The 26,578-nt window shown below is 37.9% G+C and overlaps 1 pseudogene; it reads left to right on the plus strand.

Annotated features, from left to right (window-relative positions):
* Positions 1-22,054: 22,054 nt before the first annotated feature.
* LOC149150859 (ankyrin repeat domain-containing protein 2A-like) overlaps positions 22,055-26,578 on the plus strand; it is a 35,972-nt pseudogene continuing 31,448 nt past the window's right edge.

Genomic DNA, 26,578 nt, shown 5'->3' on the forward strand with positions numbered 1-26,578 from the left:
GACTTGATCTCTTTTTCTGTTTCGAATGTCTTCTCGTCTCGGCATTATCATCTTCATTGATACTAGTTGATATGATCCTCTAAGTGACAAACAAAACTGTCGCACTGAGAAGGGATCATACCATCATAGATTGATGTTCTGTGGAATCAAATTTTGTGATGAATAATTATCATAGCACTGCATTCTGCAAACTTCAGTATCCTTGGGAACATAACTTTGTCGTTTATTTTCTGAGCGATATTGGTACGTAGCTTGATTGGAAAGTTTGCTCTTATGATTTAGATGTCGATACATAGCTCCTTTGGTTTGGCTTTCCTCTATCATATTAGTGGTTGATTCCTGATTTTCTTCAGGCGTTGTTGTGGTTAAGTTGGTGAATGAATCATCATTTGGAATGTCCATTGTTTGGATTGTAGCTTCTGCATATGTTTTAACTTCTCTAGCTTCCTCTTCTTCCTTACTTTTGATATTGACTGGATCAGTATTTATTCCCTTATCTTCAACTTGCACTGAAATCACTGATGACTTCAATACTTCACCTTGATGTTGTTCTAGCTTTTCATTCAACGATTTCTTGTCATTTTTAAGTTTTTTTATTTGCGAAAGTAGGGTTTGGTTATGATTCCTTAAATGTACAAGTTCATCCTTTTTTGAATTGTTAACTTTATTCTTAGTAGCTTCATCATCTTTTAACTTTTGATTTGTTCTAATAATGTCTGATTAAGGTTCCTAAAACATAATTTTTCTTCTTCTTGTTCTAATAAACGCTTCTTGAGTTCCTTCTTTGTGGCTTTGGCTTTCTTGACTTTTTCGATTAGTTTTTCATTGTGATCTCAGAGGCACAAAATTTCTTTGTCTTTACTGCAGATGGCTTCTTCAAGCTCTTTTTTTTTGTTATCTTGAAACATCAAGTCTGAGACATCCTTGAAGTATTCTACTGAATATGTTATTGATTTCGATTTACTTGTTATGTCTCGAAATGTGACCATCTTCCCCTTATAAGGAAATGTCAAAACTTGTTTCTCTACGTTTAACATGAATGAACCCAAATTCTTAAACCAAGATTGACCGAGTATGGTGTCAATATCCATGTTTACAACATGAAATTGAGATATGTACTCATAATGACCTACTGTGACCTGTAAATCACTAATTTTATACTCTTTTTGGTCAATTTTTCTTTTCCTTACACCAATGCTTGGCTCTAGAATTAATAGCTGATTTGCCAAGGTAAAGTTTATGTAATTTTTATCGTTTCTTGTGCTAATAGCGATATTAATTTCTCTTCCTTAGATACTTCCTTTTAATGTAATTACTCTGTGATCCATAACTGAAAAACCTTTATAGGAAAATCGTCCTTCTTTCATCATTTTTGAATTAGGCTCCATTTTGTTTATCGATATTTTTTCATTAGCGACACTTATATGTTCTTCAAAAATGGAATTCTTTTGTGTTCGTCGAAGAGCTTAGGGTTTAACGATAACCCCTTTTTTATTTCTTATTTTAATCACTTTTCTTCTTCTTTTTCCTCCTTCTTTTTTTAATGTATATATATATATAATATATATATATATATATATATATATTAATATATAACTATATCATATAGTATATATTAATATATGTTAAATATATATCGATTTTATAAACAAACCGAAATCAATAGTGATTTCAAACGGATTTTTAAAGAATCATGACATATCAAATTGAATTTTAAATGTAGCAACGTATCGATTTTTTTTCCAAAGGTTAATGGTCTTTCGGTCGAGCATGGACGCAACGTCGTGGTTCATGATGAGTGGGGACGCAATAATCGCTCTTGGGTTGTTGGGGTAGTGCAGATAACAGAACAGTCGATGAAGCGCATAATGAAGGATGTAGGGATACAATGTGGGAAGCAGAGCGAAGGATGCAGGGACACGGGTGTGGTGGATGTGCAACAATAGGTGCGAAGTTTGGATGCAGTATGTAAGGGAAATTGATATGACATGACAATCGATGCTAAGAGAATGACAAGATAACCAATAGTATGGAGAACAAAGACAACAGGGATAGGAATTCGAAAAGTTGTAGGGTATTGATTGGCGATTTCAAGACTGGCTAGCGTGAATACGTGGTCGTGACAATGCCGGTGGCTGGTTTGAACAGGGTAAATAGGGTTGTTTGAAGATGTTCTATGCCTGACAACGGGGTTTTCGACCCTTTTTATTTTTAATTATATATATATATATATATATATATATATATATATATATATATATATATATATATATATATATATATATATATATATATATATATATTATAACATATAATTTTTTTTTAATGTTGATTCTTCCTCTCTCTCTCTCTCTCTCTCTCTTTTAAATTTAATTTAATTAAGTAATGAATTTTTTAATATGTGGCCAAAGGCCTAATGGCGAAACCGGTGGAATGGATAATTTCCACGACTGGTGTAGCGAAAATATTTAAATCACGATGACAACAAGGTTGACGATAGGTTGATAGCCAAAGGACGGATCATACAGAGCTTTGATACCAATGTAACGACCAAAAGTTGTATATGCAGCGAAAATATTTAAAATACTTCGTAGATAAAGACATCCATCGTAGAACGGTAATTGTAAATTTTATATTGTATAAATAATTGATGTAGGATGATTACAAATGAGAATGAGAGCCCACTTATATACCCTAGGCAGGTTCCCTTTCACGAATGGCGATGTATCTAAGACATGCCTCTTCATTACTAACTAACTAACCATTAGTTAATTAATTATCATTTATTATTATTATATCTATATTTATATTTATTGTTTTATTATGAATTATATTCATAACATAAACCAACACATGATTAAATCAACGACAACACTTCAAAATCATACTCGAATGAAAATGAATAGGTTTCACTTGCACTTGCCAAGTCCATTATCAAACCTTGGGAAGAAGTAATAAACAACAAGCATAAAACCAGTCTTGGAGATGAAAGGGAAGCGACCTTTCACATTGCAAACTAATCCACTTTTCGAGTTTTGAGTTTCTTCAAGAAAACTTTATCTTCACCTATTACACTTCCACATTAGATTCTCAAATACCAACACTGTCATCAAGTTGACCACATGAAAGATTAATGTTTTGATAATCACCCTCATGAGCATTGTGGAAAACATACTCATTATTCACTTGTGGATTTTCACCACTCAGTTGAAGACATACTACTTTTGGTAAACAACAATTTGTAGTCATCTTTAAGCCACCATCAAAGAGAATTCCAATTTTGTAGAAGACATCAACTTCTAGCTCAATTTGGAATTATTCTAGAACTCATTCAAGCCAAGTTCCATAGTTGGTGGTCAACCTTAAACCACCACCAGTAGAAGACTTTGAATTCTATTGCCCATTTGGTTTGAAATCTTCCTTAAACCACCAGATTTAGAGAGCACATCCATCTATTGTTTACTATCCACCTCCATATTTCATCTTTCTTCTTGGAATTACATACAACGTTTCAAATCAGGGGGGAATGTTGGAACGCAATCCTCAGAAATTATGTAAATTTATATTATTCAGTTGAGAGGAAAGTGAAAAGCCACAAGTGAACTTCAACAACCATCGAGAGTCCAAGAGACCTCTTAGAAATTGAAACCGAGGGCCACGAACATTATATTTACGTGTATCATATAAGAATAATTCAACTCACACTTATCATAAATCGATCTTCTATTCTCATGAGTCTAACATATATTATATTTTGTTGAATAAATTTAGTGGCAAAGGTGAAAATGTTGTGTGAAAATTCTCATATTAAGTCCTTGTATACACATTTTTCTTTCTAATAGTAGATTTACAAACAATGAATCACATTGATGACAAACTATATTGTATTTGTGTGTAACTATGTGGTAAAGATAAAACGAATAAAATAAATAGTGGAAAGAGGTACTACTATTGGTTGAACTTTGTCGATGTTGTAGAATGTGAATGCTCAATTTCAAGAATCTAGGCATCTTTTAAGAGTAGAAAACTCACCATTAAATGAAAGGGAGCAATAGTGTTTTGATACTTATGATTCTTTAGTAGATTTGTTGCTTATGATGTTTACTGCACTAATATGTGCTTGATTCCATGTTGTCCCGCTTTCGAAAATTAGGTATTGAATGGTAATTAGTTATCTTTAATCGATGATAATTTTTAAATAAGGCTATGCATCCATTCTCATAAAGGTTGATGAGATTGGTCTTTCTTCATGAGGATATCCATTTGTCGAAAAGGAACTTAGTTTTTGAAATGTACCACATATTAGTAACTTGTAGATGATTGGTTGATTTTTTAACTGTTATTGGCAAACAAGTATGTGAATATTGAATGTCATTTGAATGAAGACTTTGACAAGAGTTAAGTATGTGAATATTGAGTGTCATTTGAATGAAGACTTGGGCAAGAGTTAAGTATGTGAATATTGAGTGTCATTTGAATGAAGACTTGGACAAGAATTAATGTACACTCTTGGTGGTGTGGAAGTGGAATGCATTATTAATGGTATTATTACACACAAAATGAAAATGATAACTTTCATTCGACATTTTTATTTTTATCTTTTATGGATGCTAATGGTGTTGTTTCTTCATGTTCTTCTAGGAAACTCTTGAGCTTAATGAGGATTATGTACTTTCTTGTTAATAATATTTGAAAAAGTCTTTTTTTGGTTAGATTATTTGATGGTATAGCATCGGTGCCACATGGAGCTACAATTGTAAATGATTATCAACATGGGTGCATCATTAAAACAAAGTCTCAGGAAAGGTTGTTGGGTGTTTATGTTGATGGTTTTGAATGAAGGTAATCACTTATGTTTGGATAATTATCATGTTCTAGTAGAGTTTCTAAATGTTTTTCTTGGTGAATCACCTAGACTTCCATCAAATCAAGTTGTTGATTTTTTCACTGAGACTAAGGCTATCATTGAACCCATATCCAAAGCACCATATCATATGTCTACACTTGAATTGCAAGTACAATGCCACAGGTGTTTGGACTTGGGTATGATTAGAACTAAAATTTCACCATGGGATGCGCCTATGGTATTTGTGAATAAAAATGTTGGATCTTTGAGGTTTTCCATTGAATATAGGAGATTGAATAGAAAGATTGTAAAAAATTGATATCTCTTATTGATGATATTTTTTACCATATGAATGGAGATATCATGTCTTCTAAAATGGATTTGAGGTTTGTGTATCACCAATTAAGGGTTCATGTTGAGGGCATTCCAAAGATTCATTTTGAACTTGTTTTGGGCACTTGAAGTTTTTCGTTGTACCTTTTGGGTTGACCAGTACCCTTAATGTTTTCATGAGTTTGATGAATGATTATTTTGAAACTATTTAGAGAAGTTTGCTAAGTATTACTCAATGATATTTTGATTTATTCAAAAACCTTTGAAAAACACAAGGAGCATTGGAATTTGGTTTTATAGTGTATTTGATAGAACAAGCTTTATGCTAAGATGTCCAATGCTTTTTCTTATGGTTTAAGATTCATTATATAGGATTTATTATTTCAAAGACCTTTGAAAAGCACAAGGAACATTGGAAGTTGGTTTTATAGTGTATATAAGAGAACAAGCTTTATGCTAAGATGTCCAATGTTTTTTCTTATAGTTTAAGATTCATTACATATGATGTATTATTTCAAATGACAACATTGCAATAGATCTTCCAAAGATAGAGGTCATTATAAGGTAAATCTTGATTGGATAAAAGAGTTTATGTTGCTAGGTCAAACAGTAGTGGTTTTAGGCCCATGTTTTTGTGTTGTGGATTGCATGTAACTAAGCCTTTAAAAAGTTTGGGAATACTTCATAGTAATTGGCCATGTAATGAAGTCTTTAAAAGGTTTGGGGAGATTTCATAGTAATGGGCCAAGGATGTAAGGGGTAAAGGCTCACTTACCTTGGCAGGTTTTCGCAAAGGGGTTTTTCCTCAAGTTGGGGTTTTGGAGAGTGAACTTTGTGTATTATGTTGCTCGGTTTATATTTCTATTTTTGCTCTTAGTAAATTTAATGATCTCTTGTAATTTTTTATTTTTTTTAACATAGTCGGTTGCTATATTAATAACTGAAAAAAAGATGGGAGTCAGGGCTCCTGAGGTACATTAAGTGCTGAGGGCAGCCAGGATCAGTGGAGTTACAAAACAGATATCTCTCCTTGATCCTTCTCCTACTTGTTCTGTCTTTAAGGACTTCTAAACTACTGTAGACTCTTACATATTGGAGCAGCAAAAACTGACATTTACAAATCATTTCTAATCTATGTTAATATGGCTGATGTGCCTTGCTGTAGATTCCTCCGGTTTTTCATCCCCGTCTATTTGCTTGGCGCTTGAGGAGCTTGGGGCTGCGTTGTTGCGTTTGTCCATCATATATTTCAGAATCGTTATGGACTCTTCCGCATGGCTACACCTGTTTGACAAATGGTTGAACTGTTGATGAAGAGAAGAAACCCTGTGCAAGAAGAGATCAATTTCTGCTCGGTATTTGTCATTAATGATGCGATTCTGGTCATCGATTCTTGCTTCCAAAATCCTCTGTTGATTGTCTAAGATATGCTGTTGGGCTCTGATTTCTTCCAGCTCAGCTTGCAGGTCCGAGCAGTGCAAACAATCCTCATTGCGAGCCATAGCTGATGCTGAGGGAGGGGAAAATAGAGGGCGGATGGGGGCGAAGAGGGACTGCCTATGGATTCGGTCAACAACGCGGGGAGCAAAAATCTTCCAGGTTACAATGGCAGGAGAGGAAAACCGGATAACGACGCAGCTAGAAGATTGGTAGATCCACCTGGAACCAGAGGCGGGAATGAATAGCCGCGATGAGTCGCAGAGAGGAGCAATCGGGGGGTAGAGCGCAGGGATAAGGAGAGGGGAGGGAAGATATAAGGAGAGGCGGGAGGGGTGAGAGCCGGTCACGAGAAATGAGAGGGAGTCCAGAGAGAGGCACGGAAAGGTCAGAGAACTGTCCAGGGAAGCCCGAGGAACAGGATTGATAAGATAGAGACCGGCATGGTTATTGAGATTGAGAAGAATTTGGAGAGGATAATATCTTTGCCATATCCCTATGCGGATAGCGATTTTGCTGAAGGCCTGATAGGTCTGATTCCAATCCTTTTTGTCAGTACTGTCCAATTTGGTGCGGAAAGGCTTGACTCGGATCATGGCAAGGGCTGATGGATCTCCTCAGCGTTGCAACACAAACTGCCTACTGTCCTTTCACACGCTCTGTTGGCATATCCATCGGCCTGCTTGTTGAGATTACGAAGGATATGGAAGTACTGCAAGTTATCCATTGTCTGATGCAGCAATTGATTTCGCCTGATGACTTGCTGGAGGAGGGTGTTGGGCGATTCTTTCTGGTGGACCATGAGGCGGATGACAACAGAAGAATCTCCTAAGATCCTTGCCGAATTTATCCCCAATTTTCTTAGCTGAGTTAGTCCTTGAAACAGGGCTAATGCTTCCGCTCTATTGTTCGAGACCTTCCCTAGGCCCCATTCATAGTGCAGAATGCATTCCCCATTAGCGTTGATGATCAGTCCCCCTGCTCCGGCTGTTCCTGGATTCGATTTAGATGCCCCATCGAAAAAAAGATAGAAGCTGTTGCAATTTTGTATCCAATTGACAAACTCCTCTTCTTTTAATCTGATTTTCCAGGAGTTGGTTTCTTTACTGCGTTGTTCATTCACCATGCTACCATTCTGGGCTTTGTAATTTTTATCCAGAATGTAACTTATAAATTCTCGCTCTTCCACACTATACATTGTTGCATCTATCCTGCTTGAGGTTTTGATTGAGATAGCTTCCAGGGCGAGATTTTTGGCCTTGTTGCAAACTATTCTTGTAGCTGAGCTCTTGTCTTGGAATATTTTCCGATTTCTTGCTAGCCAGATTCGCCATAGCAAGGTATAAGGGAGAGTATTCCATACTCTCTTCACCAGGTTACTTCTTTTTTCTTTCCAGGGGCAGCTTTTTTTCCAGATGTGAATTGCTTCGACTATGGAATGTTGAGAATTCCAAGGTAAATTGCCAGTGAAGGACAAACTTTTCCAACATTCAATAGCAAAGGGGCATTCTACAAAGAGATGGTGCATCGTTTCTTCGGCGTTGTAGCAGTTAGGACATCTGGATGGGCCATTGATGCCTCTCTTTTTCAAGTTCTCTGCTGTTAAGATTTTACCCTTCAGCAGAAGCCATATGAAATTTTTTATTTTTGGGAGCGCCTCTGACTTCCAAACCATTTTCCAGTGGTTCCATAAGGTCATGGGAAAGGTGCTGTTGCAGAGATACTGGTGGCCTGCTTTGACTGTGTAATTTGTTCCAGTTAAATCCCAACGAAAACCATCCCTCTCATTCTTCTTAATGGGAGCTTTACTGTGAAGGAGAGTCTGCAGATAGCAAAGGCTAGGATTTAATTCGCTGGGTATTTCTGGGAAGGACCACCCTGTCCAAATGTGAGAATGGGGATCCCAGTTGGAAATTTGGTCCAGGTGGTGTATCCCCCTGTTGTTGAAGAAATTGATGATGGGTATGGCTTCTTCATGCATGTTTATAGGTTGTTGTCCCAGGATTTTATCCGTTCCAATATTGATACTGGCTCCCCCCACAGGAACTTTAGAAGTATTCTGGATCATGAGTGGAATGGATTTTTTGCATAGCCGCCAGATTTTAGAGGAGTCTCTGTTAGGAATATCAGAGTCAAGAAGTTGCTGCCTGGGGAAGTTTAGGTATTTGGTCTCCAGCACCCTTTTCCACCACGAAGAGGGACCTGTAATAAGCCTCCATACAATTTTCCCACCAAAGGCAAGATTTAAGAACTTAGGCGACCTAATACCGAGACCTCCTCTATCTTGGGTTTGGATGACATGTTTCCAGCTGACTAAATTAAACTTGCTTTTGTCGTTCTTCCCTCCTTGCCAAAGGAATTGGCGGAGAACAACTTCCATTTTGTGGTGAAAGGTAGCAGGAGCTTGGTAAAGAGAGAAGCGGTAAAGAGGGAGAGAGGTGATACCTGACTTGAGAAGAATAAGGCGGCCTGCTGGGTTGAGCCACAGTGATCCCCATTGTTGCACCTTCCTCTTCACCTTATCAATGATTCCATCCCAGGTACCAGCCTTCAAAGGACCAAGGCTCACTGGCATGCCCAGGTAAGAGAAATGAGTCCACTCCAGGTTGCAGGAGACACCAAATATATTTGCAATACTGTGAATAACCTGATTTGAAGTATTCCATCCATATATACAGCTTTTAAGCTGGTTGACCATGCCTCCAGAGTACCCCATAAATTGGTCAAGGAGTTTCTTGAACCTCCTTGCTATTGTGGTGGAAGCTCCTCCAATTAACAAGGTGTCATCAACAAACTGTGAGTGATTGATGTTCTTTGCTCCATTCCCGAATTTGATTCCAGTTATGAGGCCCACTCTCCTGTTATGATCCAGAGCTTGACTGAAGGATTCCGCCATGAGGATAAAGAGATAGGGGGAGAGGGGGCAGCCCTGTCTAAGACCCCGGGAAGATTGAAATGCTTCACCTGGTCTGCCATTGATCAGGGGGGAAATCCAGGGCCCAGAGATGCAAGCAGCTATAAGATTAATGAAGGCCAACTCGAATCCCATCTTTTTTAGGACAGCTATGAGGAAGGAGTGCCGGACTCTGTCAAAGGCATTAGCCAGGTCAAGCTTGAGGATGAACCCTTTTTCCTTCCTGGAGAGGCTCGAATGAATGGCTTCTTGCACAAGAAGAATGGAATCAGTGATCTGCCTATTAGGCAAGAAACCTCCTTGATTTTCAGAGATCAAAGAGGGAAGGAGGGGTTTGAGGCGAGAGGCTAGAATTTTGGACAGAATTTTATAGGAAGAGTTGCAGAGGGAGATGGGTCGGAATCTGGAGAAGGAAGTGGGCCGGTTTTCTTTGGGGATGAGGGCAAGAAAGGTGGAGTTGGTGAACCCTCCTATTTTACCCTTTCTCTGCATCCACCTGATCATCTTAATCAAGTCCCTTTTTATAAGACCCCAAAACACCCTATAGAAGCAGATGGGAAATCCATCAGGCCCAGGTGCCTTATCAGGATGCAAATTCCAAATCGCTCTTCTGATTTCCTCTTCTTCAATTTCCTTGTTTAGACTGTCGTTCATCTCCTTAGTGATTCCTTTGGGTAAGTGTTGGAGCAAATCAGTGTAATCCTCTTCGCCTTTGGTTTCGGTTAGGAGATTTCTGTAATGCTCAGAGGCGGCCTTTCTAATGGTCTCTTGGGTGCTGTGCAGATTTCCTTCATTATCCAAGATTGAGCTTACATTGTTCCTAAGCTTTCGAGCAGTGGCCTGTTTGTGAAAATAGGTTGTATTTTTGTCTCCTCCTTGGAGCCATAATTGCCTGGATTTTAAACGCCATTTGGTTTCTTCCTCCCTGTTTATGTGGCTCAGCTGTGTATAGAGAGCGTTTTCTTGCTCCTTGTTTTGCTGAGATAGGCCATGTTCTTCAATCCTTAATTGGACGCTCTCAAGATCACTCTTAATTTTCTTTTTAACCTCCTCGGGTTCCTTATAATTCTCTTTGGCCCATTCCTTTATCACCTGTTTGGTTCTTTTTAATTTAGTTTCCCAGATGAAGCCTGGGGAACCTTCTACATGCTGGCTCCACGCCTTCTGAACAATTTCTCTGACTGCTGGAATCCAATTCCAAAGGGGGCTGTATTTAAATGGGATAGGCCCGAGGGGGCAATGCGTTTCCAGAGTGAGAGTAATAGGGTAGTGATCGGATGCTGAAGTATTGAGGACGTTGGCATATCCTACAGAAAAGGAAGAGAGGTACGAGATATTAACTAAAAATCTGTCAAGCCTCTCCATTATATTGCCGATGCCAATCCTACGGTTACTCCAAGTGTACCTGCGATTTTTAGGAACAACATCAACTAATTCATGGTCTTGAATGATAGCCTCCATTCGACCTCTGAAGGGATCTGGAGTAAAACATCCTCCCCTTTTTTCATTGGCATGCAAGACTAGATTGAAGTCGCCTGCTACTATGATGTTTGAATTTGGCTCCCCATCGATACTTGCCCTTAGATCATCCCAACATATTTCCTTTTCTCTGTAATGGTTGGGGCTATAAACATTATAAATAATTACTGTATGGTTGCCTGTTCTGCTGTCCAAAACGGTTCTGATCCAGTGCTGGTGGAGATTTGTTGAAGTGCAGTTCCATTTACTATTGTCCCAGATGGTGACAATTCCTCCGGAGGCTCCTCTTGAGTCACTGATGCATCCTATATAGTGTTTCTGCTGATCTATTATTCTTCTCATTTCATGTTGATCTTGTTTTGTCTCCTGTATCAACATAATTTCTGGCTTTTCATTGTGAATTAGGTCTCTGAGGGCAGCAACTTTGGAGGGGTGCCCTAAACCCCTGTTGTTCCAAGATAAGATTTTCATCATTGGGTATTGGGCATGCGGAGAGGTGCTCGCCTCTCTTGTTCTTTGTGACTTGTCTCTTTCTCTTGATGCCCCAGAATGAAAGATTCTATTGGTGTTTGCGTTCCCATGGCTATATCTTTCTGAGCGTTCTCATCCCTGTGTTGCTTGGCTGATTTCCTTCCAGGTCCCGGTTTTTTGTAAATGTCACTGGATGTTCCATGTTCTTTCGAAGAGCTTCTGGTTATTCTGGATAGAGAGGGCTCAAGGGATGCCTGCGAAGAGATGATCTGGGAAGGGTGGGGGTCAGAAGGCTCAGATAGGGCTAAGGGGGGCAAGGGGGGATCTTCTGGAGGAGACTCAGAGAGAACAAGAAAGGGGTTAGAAGAGGGGGGGAGGGGCGGATCAGGCAAGAGGGGAACAGATGGAGAGGAAGAAGAAGGACGCGGAGCAGAGGGTCCAGGGTTATCAGAAACCAGGGGAGGCTTGGATGAAGGGGCAGACTTCTTCTTTTTGACTGATTCCCAATGGCCTTCCTGCTCATCACTCTCTGCATCAACAAGTTTAGAACATCTATTAGCAAAGTGTCCGTATTCGTGACATACCTTACATTTAAATGGTATCTGCTCGTAGTCCAGTTGCTGGACATGACTCCATTCGTCCACTTTCAGCTTTATTGCTTCAGGCAGTCCTTTGCCTAGATCCACTTCGACACAGATCCTTGCACAGGCTTGCATGTTATCCTTCGGCTCGCTACGATCAATATATTTGCCTACAGCGTTCCCAATGGCCCGAACAGACTCATCTCCCCAGCAATGGAGAGGGAGGTGAGGTAGACGGACCCAAACCGGAACAGCACTGGGAACATCCAGCTCGGGGTCAAAATCTGGGGTCCATTTGTTGAGGTAGAGACCCCTGGAGTCCATGAAATACGACTCGTTTCTGAAGATCAAATCCTTGTCCTCTTTGGATTCGAAGTGGAATGTATAGTACCCTTTTCCACAAAACCTAATTGATATTTTCCCTTGGATTTTATCTGACCAGTTTCGTTCAACCCATCTTTGAACTGTTCTTGGAGAGGGCCAGAGGCCTGTGAATTGCCCTATGAGACCTTTTTCAGCAAGAGATAATGCTGCCATGCGAGGCAGGGTTGGAGGCAGTTGAACTTCTTGAAGAACATCTAATTTCTTGACAAATTTCGAAAGCGCAGGTCTGGGGCGTTGAGGAGGGAGTGATTTCACAAGATTTGAAAAGGCCTTTTGAGGATCGATTTCCTCCCGAGGAGAGTCCGGGGGGGCCATGGCGGGAGGCCAAGGCCCAGACAGCCACGGTGCCGAAGGAGGGGTGCAGTCTCAGAGGGTGCGCGCAGGCCAAGGCTCCGGTCCTGAGCGGCAACGAAAAAAAAAAAATGATCTCTTGTAATTTTAACATGGTATTAGAGCTTGTAATTTTAACATGGTATTAGAGCTAGTGTTAGCTTAGGGGAATGCTTTTGTTGTGTACAGTTTATGTGGCATATGGTGGATGGAGAGATAAACACAGAATTTGTTAGCAGATCCGGGATCAGAAGCCCTGGTTGTGAGCTCAAAAAATATGGAACAATGTTATATCTGTTACAAAATACAACATGTGATAAAGGTTGGGGGCACAGCTTGACTCGAAAAGGAAGGCCGATGGCCTGGTTATTTCTCAGAGCAAGATGGTGAGGTATCACATTCGTGCAGTTGTGGCGGAATAGCGGTCGAGGCGAGAGTAGTGGTGTACAAGGTTTGCTGGACTTCGGGGGGTGTTTTAGCGTTGATATTCTGGAAGGGCACCGTCCTTGTATAAGGGGAAAGGAGCTCGAGCGATAGTAATTCGAGCTATCTGTGCCTGGCGAATACATTAGATTCGAAGCTTGTGATGGGAAAAATTGTGCTCTGCAACAGAGGAGTTATTGCAGGGTCGACAAAGGGCAACGAAGATGGCCATAGGACTCACACCGTGTCCACAGTTGTGGGGTCATTGGTGCCTGGTGCGAGCTTGATGGAATACGGTAGGGGGAACGTGGTTTTGATGCCACAAAGTCAATGGGAAAACATGCCACCCGAGTTGCTCAGATGTTATTTACGAGAATCATGGCAAAGCGAGGGCACTTGACCGGTGCAGAATTATGTAGTCACTTGTTTGGAAGCAGCTGAAGAGGAAGAATCCAGGGAGTTGATTAACGGTTCGAGGTGGCATGATTCAGCTGTGAGGGTTTTCACTTGGTGTTCATGTTTGTGAGGCCATGGAATTAGGGCATAACCTAACATGAGGATATCTTGGGCAAGCCTGAAATCGCAGTTTGTTGTGTTGGGTATTGATTTTTTTTCCTAACAAGAAAAATTCCGACTAACTTTCATTGAAAAAATATGGTTACATTCTCTATTTCTCTATTGCTCTAGAATCTCTATGAACCCCATATAATTCCTCCATAAAAACTTATCTCGTCTCATAGGATAGTTATCTTTCAATTCAGAGTGTCTATCTCACTACTAAAAACTATCTTCTTTTACCTTCTTTTCTTAACTGTGTTTTCCAGTTTGTCTAAGAGACCTTTAAAAAAAAATTACACCTATTTAAACAAATACACAGTTTTAACCCAAAAAAAAATATGACAGTCCATTAGATTTTAAGACTCTCTGAACTATATAGAGTGTCGTTGTCAAAAGATGAGAAGTTGATCTTGTCCGAATAATCACTACAATCTCGCTTTGATAAGAGATCTACAACCTAATTCTGCTCTTTATATATATATGTGAAAAATATATTCTATGGAAAGTTTTGATTAATGTTTTAATTGGATACATCCAATATGTTAGAGATGGCCGTCCAAAATTAGATCTTTTGTGTCAATTCAATTCTTATTTTAGAGTCGTCAAAGACTTCCATCTCTTTAATGGCAAGCCAATTTGCACACTATAACTCTTGATAGTGCTATGAGCTCAACTTTATTGTTTGTGCCTACTCCACTCTACAAGCTAAAGTGGAAACATCCTATCTTTAGGATGATATATGCCTCACATCCACAAAGCTTCTTTGAAGATGCCCCATCAAAAAAACCCACTGGAAATATACACTTAATCTCCTTGAATGACAATGTCTCCTTTGAGGCTTCTCTTTCCTTGGCCCAATCTCCAAAAAATATGCAACCATCTTCAGACTTGTACCTCTTACATCAGGCTCTACTTGATCAAATGTTTTTGCATTCCTACTTCTCCGGATACCCCAAAAGATATAGAAAAGTAAAGAATGATAAACCTTAAAATCCACAAACCACTAAGAAATACATTTTTCATTAGAAGACTTATCCCAAATAGCAAAAATATTTAGCAATTGTAACACCTCACTCCACATTGAACTTGCAAAAAGACAAGAGAGAAAAAGATGCACCACCTCTTCATTTTCTCCACTGTGTAAGGCACATTTCCTAGGGTCCTGTAAGCCCCTTTTGATCAGATTTTCCCACGTTAGGATCTAGTTGTGTACCACCAACCAAATATAACATTTTAATTTTAGTGGAATCTCCCACCTCTAGGGCTTTTGAAACCATTGAGCTTTGACAGGTGAGCTACGCCCCTGTGTAATATATAAATAAAATTCTTTGACCTAGATATGTTCTTTATATTTGCTGCCTTCCCATGTCGTTTTGTCTTCTTTCTCTGACAATGTAACTCCAATAAGACTTAAATGTGTTATAAATTGCTCCCACTCTGACGCTAAGGTCTCTAGGAGACACCAAGGGCACTAGCATTAATCCATAATTGTGATACTAGATAGGAGTGAAGATCGATAAAGAGTTGATTTAGAAAGAAAAGACCCATATTATGCATAAAGTTGAGTATTGATATAAAACACGAATACGTAATGGGTGAGTTGCCGAACGTCACAAAGCTCATGTTGGCACTTGGAACTGTGAGGATTTGTAGTTCATATGTAAATGGCCTAGGGAATTGGTGATGGCAAGGACACACACGAGGAGAGCATGGGTTAAGAGCATCATGTGTCAGTGAGAGGATGAAAATACAAGAGAAGAGAAAAAAAAACATTATTGTTACTATAATGGAGCCAAAAAATATTGTTGTTATTATCGTAAAGTCTGGAGTTAGACTTAGGTGATAGGAGGCATGTCAAATTATCGAAAATTTTGAGTGGGGTTGGGCATGGAGGTGTTAAGGGAAACTCCAAGTCAAGTTTTGAGGGGGAATTGTTAGGTAGAACTTGACTCCGTAAAAAAGCCAATGTTACTTAGTCAAACAATGGTGGTTTTGGGCCAATGTTTTTGGTTTCCTATGGTTTTGTGACCGTGTATTGCATGTAATGAAGCCCTTAAAAGGCCTCGTTGTAATAGGCCAAGGAGGTGAGCATTGAAGGCTCACTTGGTCAACTTGGATGGGTTTTGGTGAGGGCCTAATAAAAGTCCATTACCTAGTTTTTCCCAGGTTGGGGTTTTCCAAGGTAAACATTGTGTGTATTGTGTTGCTCTATTTATAATTTTGCTTTTTTCTGTCATTAAATTTAATTATCCCTCAAATGATTAGCACTAAACAAAACTCTATTTGGGGTCGAGATATGATGTTAGGTCCAAGTTTGGAGGAAATATTGATTTTAACATTGAAAAGTTGTTAAAAATTATGATTTTCCTCATTTTAATGTGTTTTGTCCTTCAAAAACATCAATTATTCCACATTATAGTTGTTATTTGATGTTAGTGATGTCGATTATTTGACATTGATTATACATGAATAAATTTGACAAGTTAGACTATCTTTATGCTGAATGGTGTTGTCATTGATGCCAACATTAATTATTGAACACTCTTAATATTTGTCATCAATTGAAAACTCTGTTAATTAAATCCCATGGAAAACCCCTGAAACCCCACACTTATTGAAGAATTTATTGAAAAATTTGGGGATGAAGATAAATAATCTTGGGACCTCTATCATTGGATTCTTTTCGTCATGCTGATTCTAACAATATACGACACACTTCGTAACTCTTCACAGTTTGAAAAATACACCTCACCTTTTGGAAAGTCAAAACCCATATGTTATTCAAATTCTCCAAAAGAAGATGATGTGGTAACATGCTTGATTAAATTATGGCACATTTCATAAGAAGAAGAAAGGGTTTAAAATTATTTTTGTCCAAAAAATGTCGAAAGAAATATTCAAGAAAGGGACAAATCTTTCCCTCCCACCAAGACTAGTTGGCCTCAAAGTATGACCTTACTAATCAAATTTTAAATTCCAAAATTGTTCCCTCTGTGGACAATCGATTGCCGTAATGCCTTTCAAATTCTATATATATTGTGGCAATCTAGCTCTTAAACACACATCAGTACCCAAGAAATCTGCATTCCTTTTATCTAAATTAATTCGGCCTGTTGAGTATTACAGATCTGCGTGGAGGTCGCTGTTTTGGAAAGTTTCTGGGTCTTGCGTTATGGTTTTGGCTTAAAAGGTTTCATTTGCAAACATTTCTGAGCGTAATCGCTGAGGAGTTTCAACTCTCCTCTGTAATGTATTTGACTTGACATATCTCTATGATCTTCTGGGCCTTGTTTAGTCACGAACACCTGGAATATAGGCCGAACCTTTTGAAGTACAAATTTTGTTTTCATAATCTGATGTACGCATTCTTGTGAGTCTATTTTATGAGCAATCAAAGGTAGAACTCTCAGGTGAATTTCGGCGGTTTGAATCCGAGCTTTCTGTGGCAAGCTAAAGGAATGATTCACTGTGTGAGCACTCTGTGGACACAAAGGATATCTGAGCATTGTTTGAAAATGACGTAATGATGCTTCCAAAATCACATTGCTACATTGTGACAAATGGATAACATAGGTCTACAGGTCGTATAAACAACTCGACGTTAATTTCACTTGCAATACTTACAATGGAGCAAGTGTGGTAGATTATGTAATTTTCTCGCATGGTTTGTGTGAGAAAATGGAAGAAGTTTTGGTTGGAGATCAGCTGTGGGATTTGAAATCAGATCACAAGCCAATTTATTTATGTTTCTCTTGGATTGGAAAGAAACAATTAGAGTCAAAAATGATGTCCAACAAAATCTCCCACAGGGCAGAATTCTTTTGACCCAGAAAATTGTAATACCTTCAAAATGACGTTAGAGAGACTCTTTGAGAAGGAGAAAATTACAATTCACAGCCTTCATAGTCATGAATTAACACATTTAATTCAATGCGCACTTGCAAAGTGCAAAAGAACAAAAATTAAGAAGTCTGAAACAAATTGCTTTCCGGTTAATGCTTGGTTTGACGAGGAATGCAAAAAGGCAAGGAGAATGTGGAAAGAGTCAAACAAGGATAACATAAAGCTCAAATCTTACAAGCATTTATTAAGCAAGAAAAAGGCTGATTTCATGGTTTCAAGGAGGGAAGAACTAATCTTCCTTGGGAAAAATAATCCCAAATTATTTTGGAAGGAGCTCCAACCGAAAAAGATACAAATTGGAAATAATATTACAGCTTCTAAATGGTTTGACTATGCAAGACAACTCTATGAGTAGGTTCCCAAGGTTGACCCTCCCCCCTTGATCAACAATGATACTAAATTCTTCACGGTACAAGAGGTAGAGATGGGTATCAAGAAGTTGGGTGTTGGAAAATCAAAAGACTTAGCTGAACTCCAAACAGAATATCTAAAGTGGGGCTCAAAGATTCTTGCACCTCACATTACAAAAATCTTCAACAACATCATACAACAAGGGCTCCCCACAGATTGGACAACTAGTCTGGAAATACCTCTTTTCAAGAGCGGCGACATCAATAATCCCTCCAATTATAGGACCATCATGATAAACCCTTTGTTTGCAAAGCTATTTGGAAGCATGCTAGAAAACAAAATTAGCAAGTGGGCAGAAGAAAGAAATAAACGTGCTAAAGGGCAAGCAGGTTTTAGACCTAAGCATTCCACAATTGATCATTGCATAACTTTAAGGCACATCATTGAAAAAGTTTGGGAGAAGAAGGAAGAAGTCTTTTGTTGCTTTGTTGATTTCAGAAAAGCGTTTGACTCGGTTCCTAGGGATAAAATCTGGCAAAGAATGGAGGAACTTGGGGTTCCTAAACATTTGAGAGCAGCTGTGCATAGGTTGTATGAAGAGGTGAAAGTCAAAATTAGAACTTCAGCAGGCATTTCTGAAAGTTTTAGAAGCGATATCGGGGTCAAGCAAGGTTGCCCACTGTCTCCTACCCTTTTTGGTTTATATATCGACAAGCTTGAGGAGTGGTTAAATTCGCAAGGGGGTGATGGTATCTATTTGTGCAAGTTTGCTATAAGGCTTCTTTTGTATGCAGATGACCTTATTCTGATTGCTAAATCAGCTCTTGGTTTGCAAGAGCACTTACTATCCCTTGAGCATTTTTGTAGAAGTGTGGGGATGCAAGTCAATATCAGCAAAACGAAAGTAGTGGTCTTCTCTAATAAAAGAAAACATAACCAACATAAGTTCTACTTTGAAGGCAACATTCTGGAAGAAGTTGCGGATTGCAAATACCTCAGAATTGACTTCAACAAAAATCTAAGCTGGAATGGTTGTAGAAAGAAAAGAACTTTGGGGGGTTGGAAAGCATTTTATGCTTTTCAAAATAGGTGTAGAGAGGCAGAGTTATGGGATTGGAAGACCACTCAAACTCTTTTTGGGCTTCTAGTGATTCCAGTGATTCTATATGGTTGTGAACTGTGGGATAGCAGTACTTCTGACATGAAGTGGAGACAAATTGAGAAAATTCAGAAGCGTTTGATTACAAACAGATTTAAGATTAAAAGTGTAGTTCCTTATGATATCTTGTTAAGTGAAACAGGGACTGCTCCTATTGAAGCAATTGCTATGGTGCGAGTCATAAGGTATTTAAAAAACATTGAGCAAATGGAAGAGGGTAGATGGCCTAAGGTTGTCTTTAATGATAGATTGTGCAAGAGCAAAAAAACTTGGATGCATCAAAATAACAAATGGTTTAGTAAATGGGATATTTGCTTGAACGCGTGCCCCATAAACAACAAAGAGATAAAAGCTTTTGTTATGGAAAAGTTCCACAAACGTACTTGGGAGAAGGAGCTAGGAAGAAAGAAAAATTACTATATTGAAGTGTTTAATCCCACTCATAATCATCAACCAAAAGCATACATAGAGGCCAATATCTCTTGGAGAGCCAAAATTCTTATTGCTCAGTTAAGGACTAATTCTCATCAACTCCGTTGTGAAACAGGGCGCTGGAAAAGGCCAAAGGAAGTGTGGGAGGAAAGGGTATGCATTTTTTGTTCTTCCGGAAAAGTGGAAACAGAAAAACATTTCATTTTAGAATGTGAGGCCTTCAAAGACAACAGGGAAAGTTATGCAGATACGCTGGCAGCTAGCTCTTGGGATAATCTATTTACGAGGGGTTTGTCGAGAAGATGGGAGCATTTATTGTGAAGCTTCACAAAAAAAGGGCCGAATACATCAAGCAGATGAAGAAGCAATCTGTCCCATATGCTATCTTTAGCCTCGTGGACGTTAAAATAATTTCTTTCTTCTTTCTTTCTATCCATATCGAGGCTAATGATCTCACGAAGGCTTGTATCTTACCAGATTGAATCGAAGTAAAAAATAATGCATATGCTACGAAACTTATATTGTATATGGGGCATATTGTATGTATATTTGGGTCCGTATGACAACATATACGTAGTGTTGTTTTCACAGATGTTTGTGGCATGCACCGACTATACAGAGCTTGACAGTTGTGAATCGTTGCGCTGTAAATGTTACATGACTTGTATCTATGTCTAAAGTGACACATTAGAGTTAATTCAGAACGCGTATGTGAGTTGAGCCTGGTTGCATATGATCAGTTAAATAAACCAACCCCACTGCTGATAAACTATACCATGATGTGGAGACACTGGACAACATGGAGCCACTTTTCAACAATTGGTATATAGGTGATTCTTTGTTTTTCGACCATATTACCATTTTTTCGAATGTTTAGCAGTTATCGGGCAAGATGTTGAAGATCACTTAGAAAGTGCTTGTCTGTAGAATATTTAGTTTGCTATGTAGTTGAATTTGATTATTTTCACTCAACATAATTCAAAATTTGATCCTTAAAGAAGCTACACAATCAGGAATCAGAGATATATTTATGCACGTGTGATGTTATATTGATGCCCAAATTCTCTTGAATATATCACCAAGGGTCCATAAGTGAAATACATTGGTTAGAGTGACTAATTTGATAAAGTAGAAGGAGTGTCTCCAGATTTCAATGACAGTGATAGTAGCAGTGGCAACATTTGCAGTCTCAATAGTAATAGCAACAGTGATAGGATTTCACAACATAATAGTAGTGTACAACAAGATTATGACAGCATAGTGACCAAACATAAGTAGTGACAACGATAGCCAGAGCAGAGATAATGCAATAGTGATATTGTGACCTTGAGTTTAACTACTAGGGTTTGAATTTTTTAGCAGGGTTTATGTCACATAGATTGAATTAGTTACTGACTTTTATTGCCGCAGAAATGTTGAGTAGAAGCTGCTGGGGCTTGCTATTAATCTACATCTATATGTTGAGCAATCATTGATGAACAACGGTTGCTAGGGTTTGTTTTGAGTTACTATGGATGATGTCAAACAATTATTCAAGATTGACAGTCATATTGTGACTATGCAACTACTTGTGTGGTAAACATTGAAATACAATGTAACAGTGTAGTGGCAACTTAGGGTTTGTATGCAACAGAGAACATTTATTGGTGCAATGCATAGCTATATTGCAAAGTATTGGTGGGCAGAGAATATTGTTGACAGAGGAGCACAAATAAGGAAAGTGTTAGATGCTGCTAAATCTCCAGTATTGCAGATTGACAAATCAACACACTGTTTTGATTTTATCTATCTTATTTGGCACAGGGGGATCTAGTGTAAAAGTTGTGAAATGTGGTACATCAACTGATCAGGGTGGCAGGGTGGTGCATGACAAGAGAGTGGAGTCTCTTTTAGGTTGGAGCCTGAGAACACTTCAGGTTAACAGGGTGTTGCTAGGGCAGGTTGGAGCTTGCATAGGGAATTGAAGCATCCTTTTGATTACAACTGGTAAACAAGGTGTTGGAGCATCCTTCAGGTTGGAGCCTGTAAACTAGGGCATTGAAGCGTCCTTCCAGTTGCAATTGGTAAACAAGGCATTGGAGAATCCTACAAGTTGGAGTCTTTAAACCAGGGGGTTGGATCCTCCCTCAGTTGGAGCTGAAAATATTAATGCACATTTTATTGAACAAAAATATTAAGAAGCATTTGGTGGTTTTTTTGTCTTGGAGGGGTTTCCACCTAAAAGTTTGTTGTCTACCATCTTGATGTTTGTGCATTGTTGAATGGTCTTGTTTACTGTTCATGTGATGTTGAATTTTGTTGATCTAATGTTATCAATGCTCTATGAAGTTAAAAATACTAATTGAAGAGAAATCCTGATTCACCCCCCTCTCAGTATTTCCAATAATCGGTATTAGAGCACATTCCTTCAGTAACAACTTAACAACTATAAGGAAAATATCAAGTGAATCAAGATGGGAAAGTCAAGGAAGCAAGTTGCTAAGAATTCAAAGAAGCCAAAGGAAGTTCCTGGTATGAAATTCTTTCAGAACATATTACAATTGACAAAAAAAATAGGTTGGTCCAATTCCTCTAATCAATGAATTAAGTTTTCTATTTTGGAAAGATAAAATGGAAACCTATTTGCGAGCTATTGGATATGATCTATGTGCTTCTATTGTTTCTAAAAACACCTCTACTGATGAATCAAGAAAATATAATTCCAAATCCATGAGTATCATCTTAAGTTCCTTTCTAGATTCTATGATATCCAATGTAGGATGATGCTCATCTTCCAAGTATCTTTAGGAGACAATTATTCATGCAGGTCAAGGTCATGTTGGTCAAGACAAGGATGATTATGATCATGCTTCAAGTCAAGCAAATTCTCATATGGAAGACTCTTACAATGAGGAAAAAGGCATAGAAGAGGAAGAAAACATGGAAAAGGTTTTAATCAATGCTTTGAAAGAGCTGAAGAACACTGAGGAGGAAAATCACACACTCAAAGAAGAAGTTACTCTCTTGAAACTCCAAGTGCAAGAAACATAAAAGAAAGATAAATACTTGGCAAGCCAATTAAAGGAATATGGTTAGAGTTACGTAATTGAGATTGATCAAAAGCAAAAGGAACTAGATGCATCTTTAGCGGAAACCAACAAGCTTAGAAATGAAAATGAAAGGAAGAATGAACAAATACAGGACTTCAACAAAGCAAATGAAAATGTCACTCTTATAAAATTACAAGTTGAAGAGGTATAAGAAAGAAAGAAATTGTTGAAAAGTATATTTCAGGAAGACCTTGTTCAAAAGCAAGCTAAACTTGATGCTGCCCTATCTAAAGTATACAAGCCACATAGGAAATTTCAAAAGGAGAGATTATTGGATGATGAAAGGAAAGATAATGACAGTGCTCAATTGAAGATAAAGGCAGAAGAAGAAGAGGAAGGCTCAAGTTCCAAACCATCACAAGGTAAGATTGACCAAAAGCCTACTAGCAAGATTCCTCTAAGATTATAACAAAAGAAGGATGTTGCTCCAAAAAGTAATGCTAAATTATTTAAGAACAAGGATCCAAACATTGTTGTACCTCCTCCATTAAAGAACAACTTAAGATGATCTTCAGGACGTAACAACAAATCCAGGTACCCCAACATGTTTAATGGTAAATGTTTTTCATGTTCTAACTGCATGCATATGTTCAAGGATTGCAATATGTATGACATGGGTGACTATCAAAGGCATTATCAAAACCATAGAAGTAGGTTTGTAGGTTTGCAAGACAGGTTTAAAACAAACTTTGTCAGCAGAAATTATATGTCACTAGCTCTATCATTCATGCCCAACATTGAATGTTACAAATGCCATAACCATGGACATTTAACTCGTGATTGCAGGTTCAAGATGGAATCCTGATCCCTAAGTACAAGAAGATTTGGAGAAGAAAGCAAAATGAATAAGATAAATCAAATGAAAAGGTATATGCAATCATGCTTTTAAGTTTTGTAAAAGCGAAAGGTAATTATGAATCAACAAGTACATCGGAAGATGACATGGTTCAAGATGATCTGACCAAAGAGTTGGTTCATACATTATTCTAAAGAATCTAGTTTGATGACTCACTGTCCTATGAATATTGAAGAGGGGGAGTCCTTATAGTAGTAGTCGCACATTTGAAGATCTAACTTTCTGATAGGTTGATAGTTGGCAGATATGAAGAAGTCTTTAGAATGGAATTCAACATTATGGGCAATTTTAGTGGAGTAACAGTTTTGGCAGGAACAAAATCGCTAAAGGACCTATGTCGATGATGCATATTGACATGTAGAATGAACAATGATAAGTCGTGAAAGGCATAACATATCAGGGGAGATATGCAGTCTATTGCAGGAAGAGAGAGGAAATCATTTCGTCAGGGGGAGAAACCATGTGTTACAGGAAAAGAAAAGCAACTTATGCATGTTTGCAATCATTTCCTTATAGTGAGTGAATATTTGAACACATCCAACCAAGGTGTCATGATAACAAAGGATACATTCCTATTTCATAAGGAAAAAAAAAACTTAACATATGTATGTTAAGACATTCATTTATTTTTATTTCTCCCCCATTAATAATTTTGCTTTTTTAATGCTTTCTTGGTCCTAATTCTATTTCTGTTTAAGCTTAATAATATTGTATATACTTGTATCTTTTGAGTACAAAAGACATTTCATTTAAAATATATAATTAATTGTGAATGATTAAGAATGTCGTTTGTAGAGATGTGATGACATTCCAAAGGAAATTCCAGGATTAGATGTCACAAAGGTTATCACAAGATTTAAGCATGTTGGCCTATTTTATGTGCCTTTATATTTCAAATATTTGTTATTCATAAACTATTCTTCATGCACGTTGCTACACAATTGATTAGGCTTCCTTATAATGCCACATCATTTATTCTTTTAGGTCTTTTTTTAGTACTTAAGTGGCTATATTAAGGAAAATTGTAAATGTATGATCCTCATTTAGGGTTCATGTTTGGTAAGCTTTCCAAGCATGGTTAATAAATTTATCAAGCATGATTTTATATGATCACTTTATTTAAGGGATTGAAAAAAATGGTTTGAAGTAGCATCAAGGTAGTGAACATGTAATTATTGATCTCGACATTAAAACAAAAGCAAAGTGGCCATCCTTGGCACTACTGAAGGAATATGCAAAAACTGTCCCATTTGGTAACTTGTCCAATAGTCCAACAATGTCTAACATTGATGCCACTTTTTAAATGAATTTGAACTGTTTTTGAACCATGTTAATTCATGAAATAAAGTGTTAAAAATGTTAGTCTAGATTTAAACATGTTAATTCAAGAAATAAAGTGCTAAAAATGTTAGTTTAGATTCAAAATTATTTTTGTAGGGACCATCCCTATGTTGCCAAATTTTTTTTTTAAAGAAACCCTTAAATAATGCAATTAAGTCGTAGAATGCAATCATACGTAAATAAGTAATTTAAAATTAAACTAATCATTAACTATCAACATTCATTACTAAGATCACATAGTACTTTAAACACCATCAACATTGGAAAACACATAGATACTAAGGAATTTACATTAATAGTCCATAATTTACAATCCTCAAATAATTTGCTTTTACATTTTGGTAACTATAGATACAACAAAATCATGCAATAGAACATCATGAATACAATAGGTACCATTCACCTAGGAGTGGAGATTCATTCTTGGACTTGCTGCTATTTGCACTTCCTTGTTGTTGTCTGTGTTCCCATGTGAATAATGAGGCATCCAACCGAATGCTGATGAATCATTGGTTGACCTCCCAACCTACTACTTGGGTACTATTCTTCCCCATGGACCCTTGAGTTGTAATGGAGCTATACAATAGAGGAATACTGCTAGCTGATGGAGGAGATAATTCTTGGCTCAATAGTCCCCTCTCTAATGACCTATACCTCACAAAACTCACTATAGTTTTGTAGTCACTAACGATAGCATTATCTCCTCCATCCAACCATAGGGAAAAGAAAGGTCCCTCCTCCCATAGCTCACTCCTTCTTTTATAGGAGACTTCATAGGTGACACTTGGAACTTCATGTATAGTTAATTATTTTTATTAATCGAAAAGTTTGACTATTCACCCACCCATGTATAACCCTCTCATCAAAGCTCTCCAAAATTATTTACTTAAATTTAAGTCAAAAGTAATAATTTTCATCAGCCCAACAAGACTCCCTATTCCTTCTCCCAGTTGTCCCTTGATCCCCCTTTTCTACTTTTTAATTTGTGTTCATTATTGAAGTCAACTGATAAGTCTCAGATTTGGTCGCCTAACTACCTCCTAATTTAACTCAAATTTACCTCTTAGATGGATATTCTTATGTTGGCTATTTCCACATGGAGGTTCTCTAAATTTCTCTAGTTTAATTTATTAATCTTTATTTTTATTCACCGCCCTCTTTTCTTAATGAAGCTTAACTATTTTAGGTTAGTCTTTCTAATTAAATCTATGTCCCTCTTCCCCCCTTTTACATATTAAAGTACTTATGTACATTATCTACCTAATATTTAAGGGTAGATTTATTAGGTGGTACAATATTTTTATTTCTTCCTCTTCTCCCTTTACACCAAGTTTTATTCTTGACTTAATTGCCTTGGTTCTAAAACCTCATTTACCACCTTATGTGAACCAATAGGATTTTCATATCTTGATTATATTCAATAGTTTCTTCTTGATGCCAAGGGTGCCAAGTTGATTGTGCCCTTCAAGAACTTCCCTTCGAAGTTCCAAGGGTGATGCTCCAAAGAGTTTCTTCTTGACGCCTAGGGTGCCAAGTTTGGTAGCGCCCTTCAAGAAATTCTGTTGAAGTTCCAAGGGTGCCACACTGAACAATTTCTTATTGATGCCAAGGGTTCCAAGTCGGTCGTGCCATTCAAGAAATTCCCTTGAAGTTCCAAGGGTGTCATGCTTCTTTCCCTTCAAGCATCCAGT

This window comes from Pinus tabuliformis, chromosome 9 (assembly GCF_031772625.1).
Source record: "Pinus tabuliformis cultivar Carrire ecotype Pingquan chromosome 9, CPIR1, whole genome shotgun sequence".
Classification (NCBI taxonomy): domain Eukaryota; kingdom Viridiplantae; phylum Streptophyta; class Pinopsida; order Pinales; family Pinaceae; genus Pinus; species Pinus tabuliformis.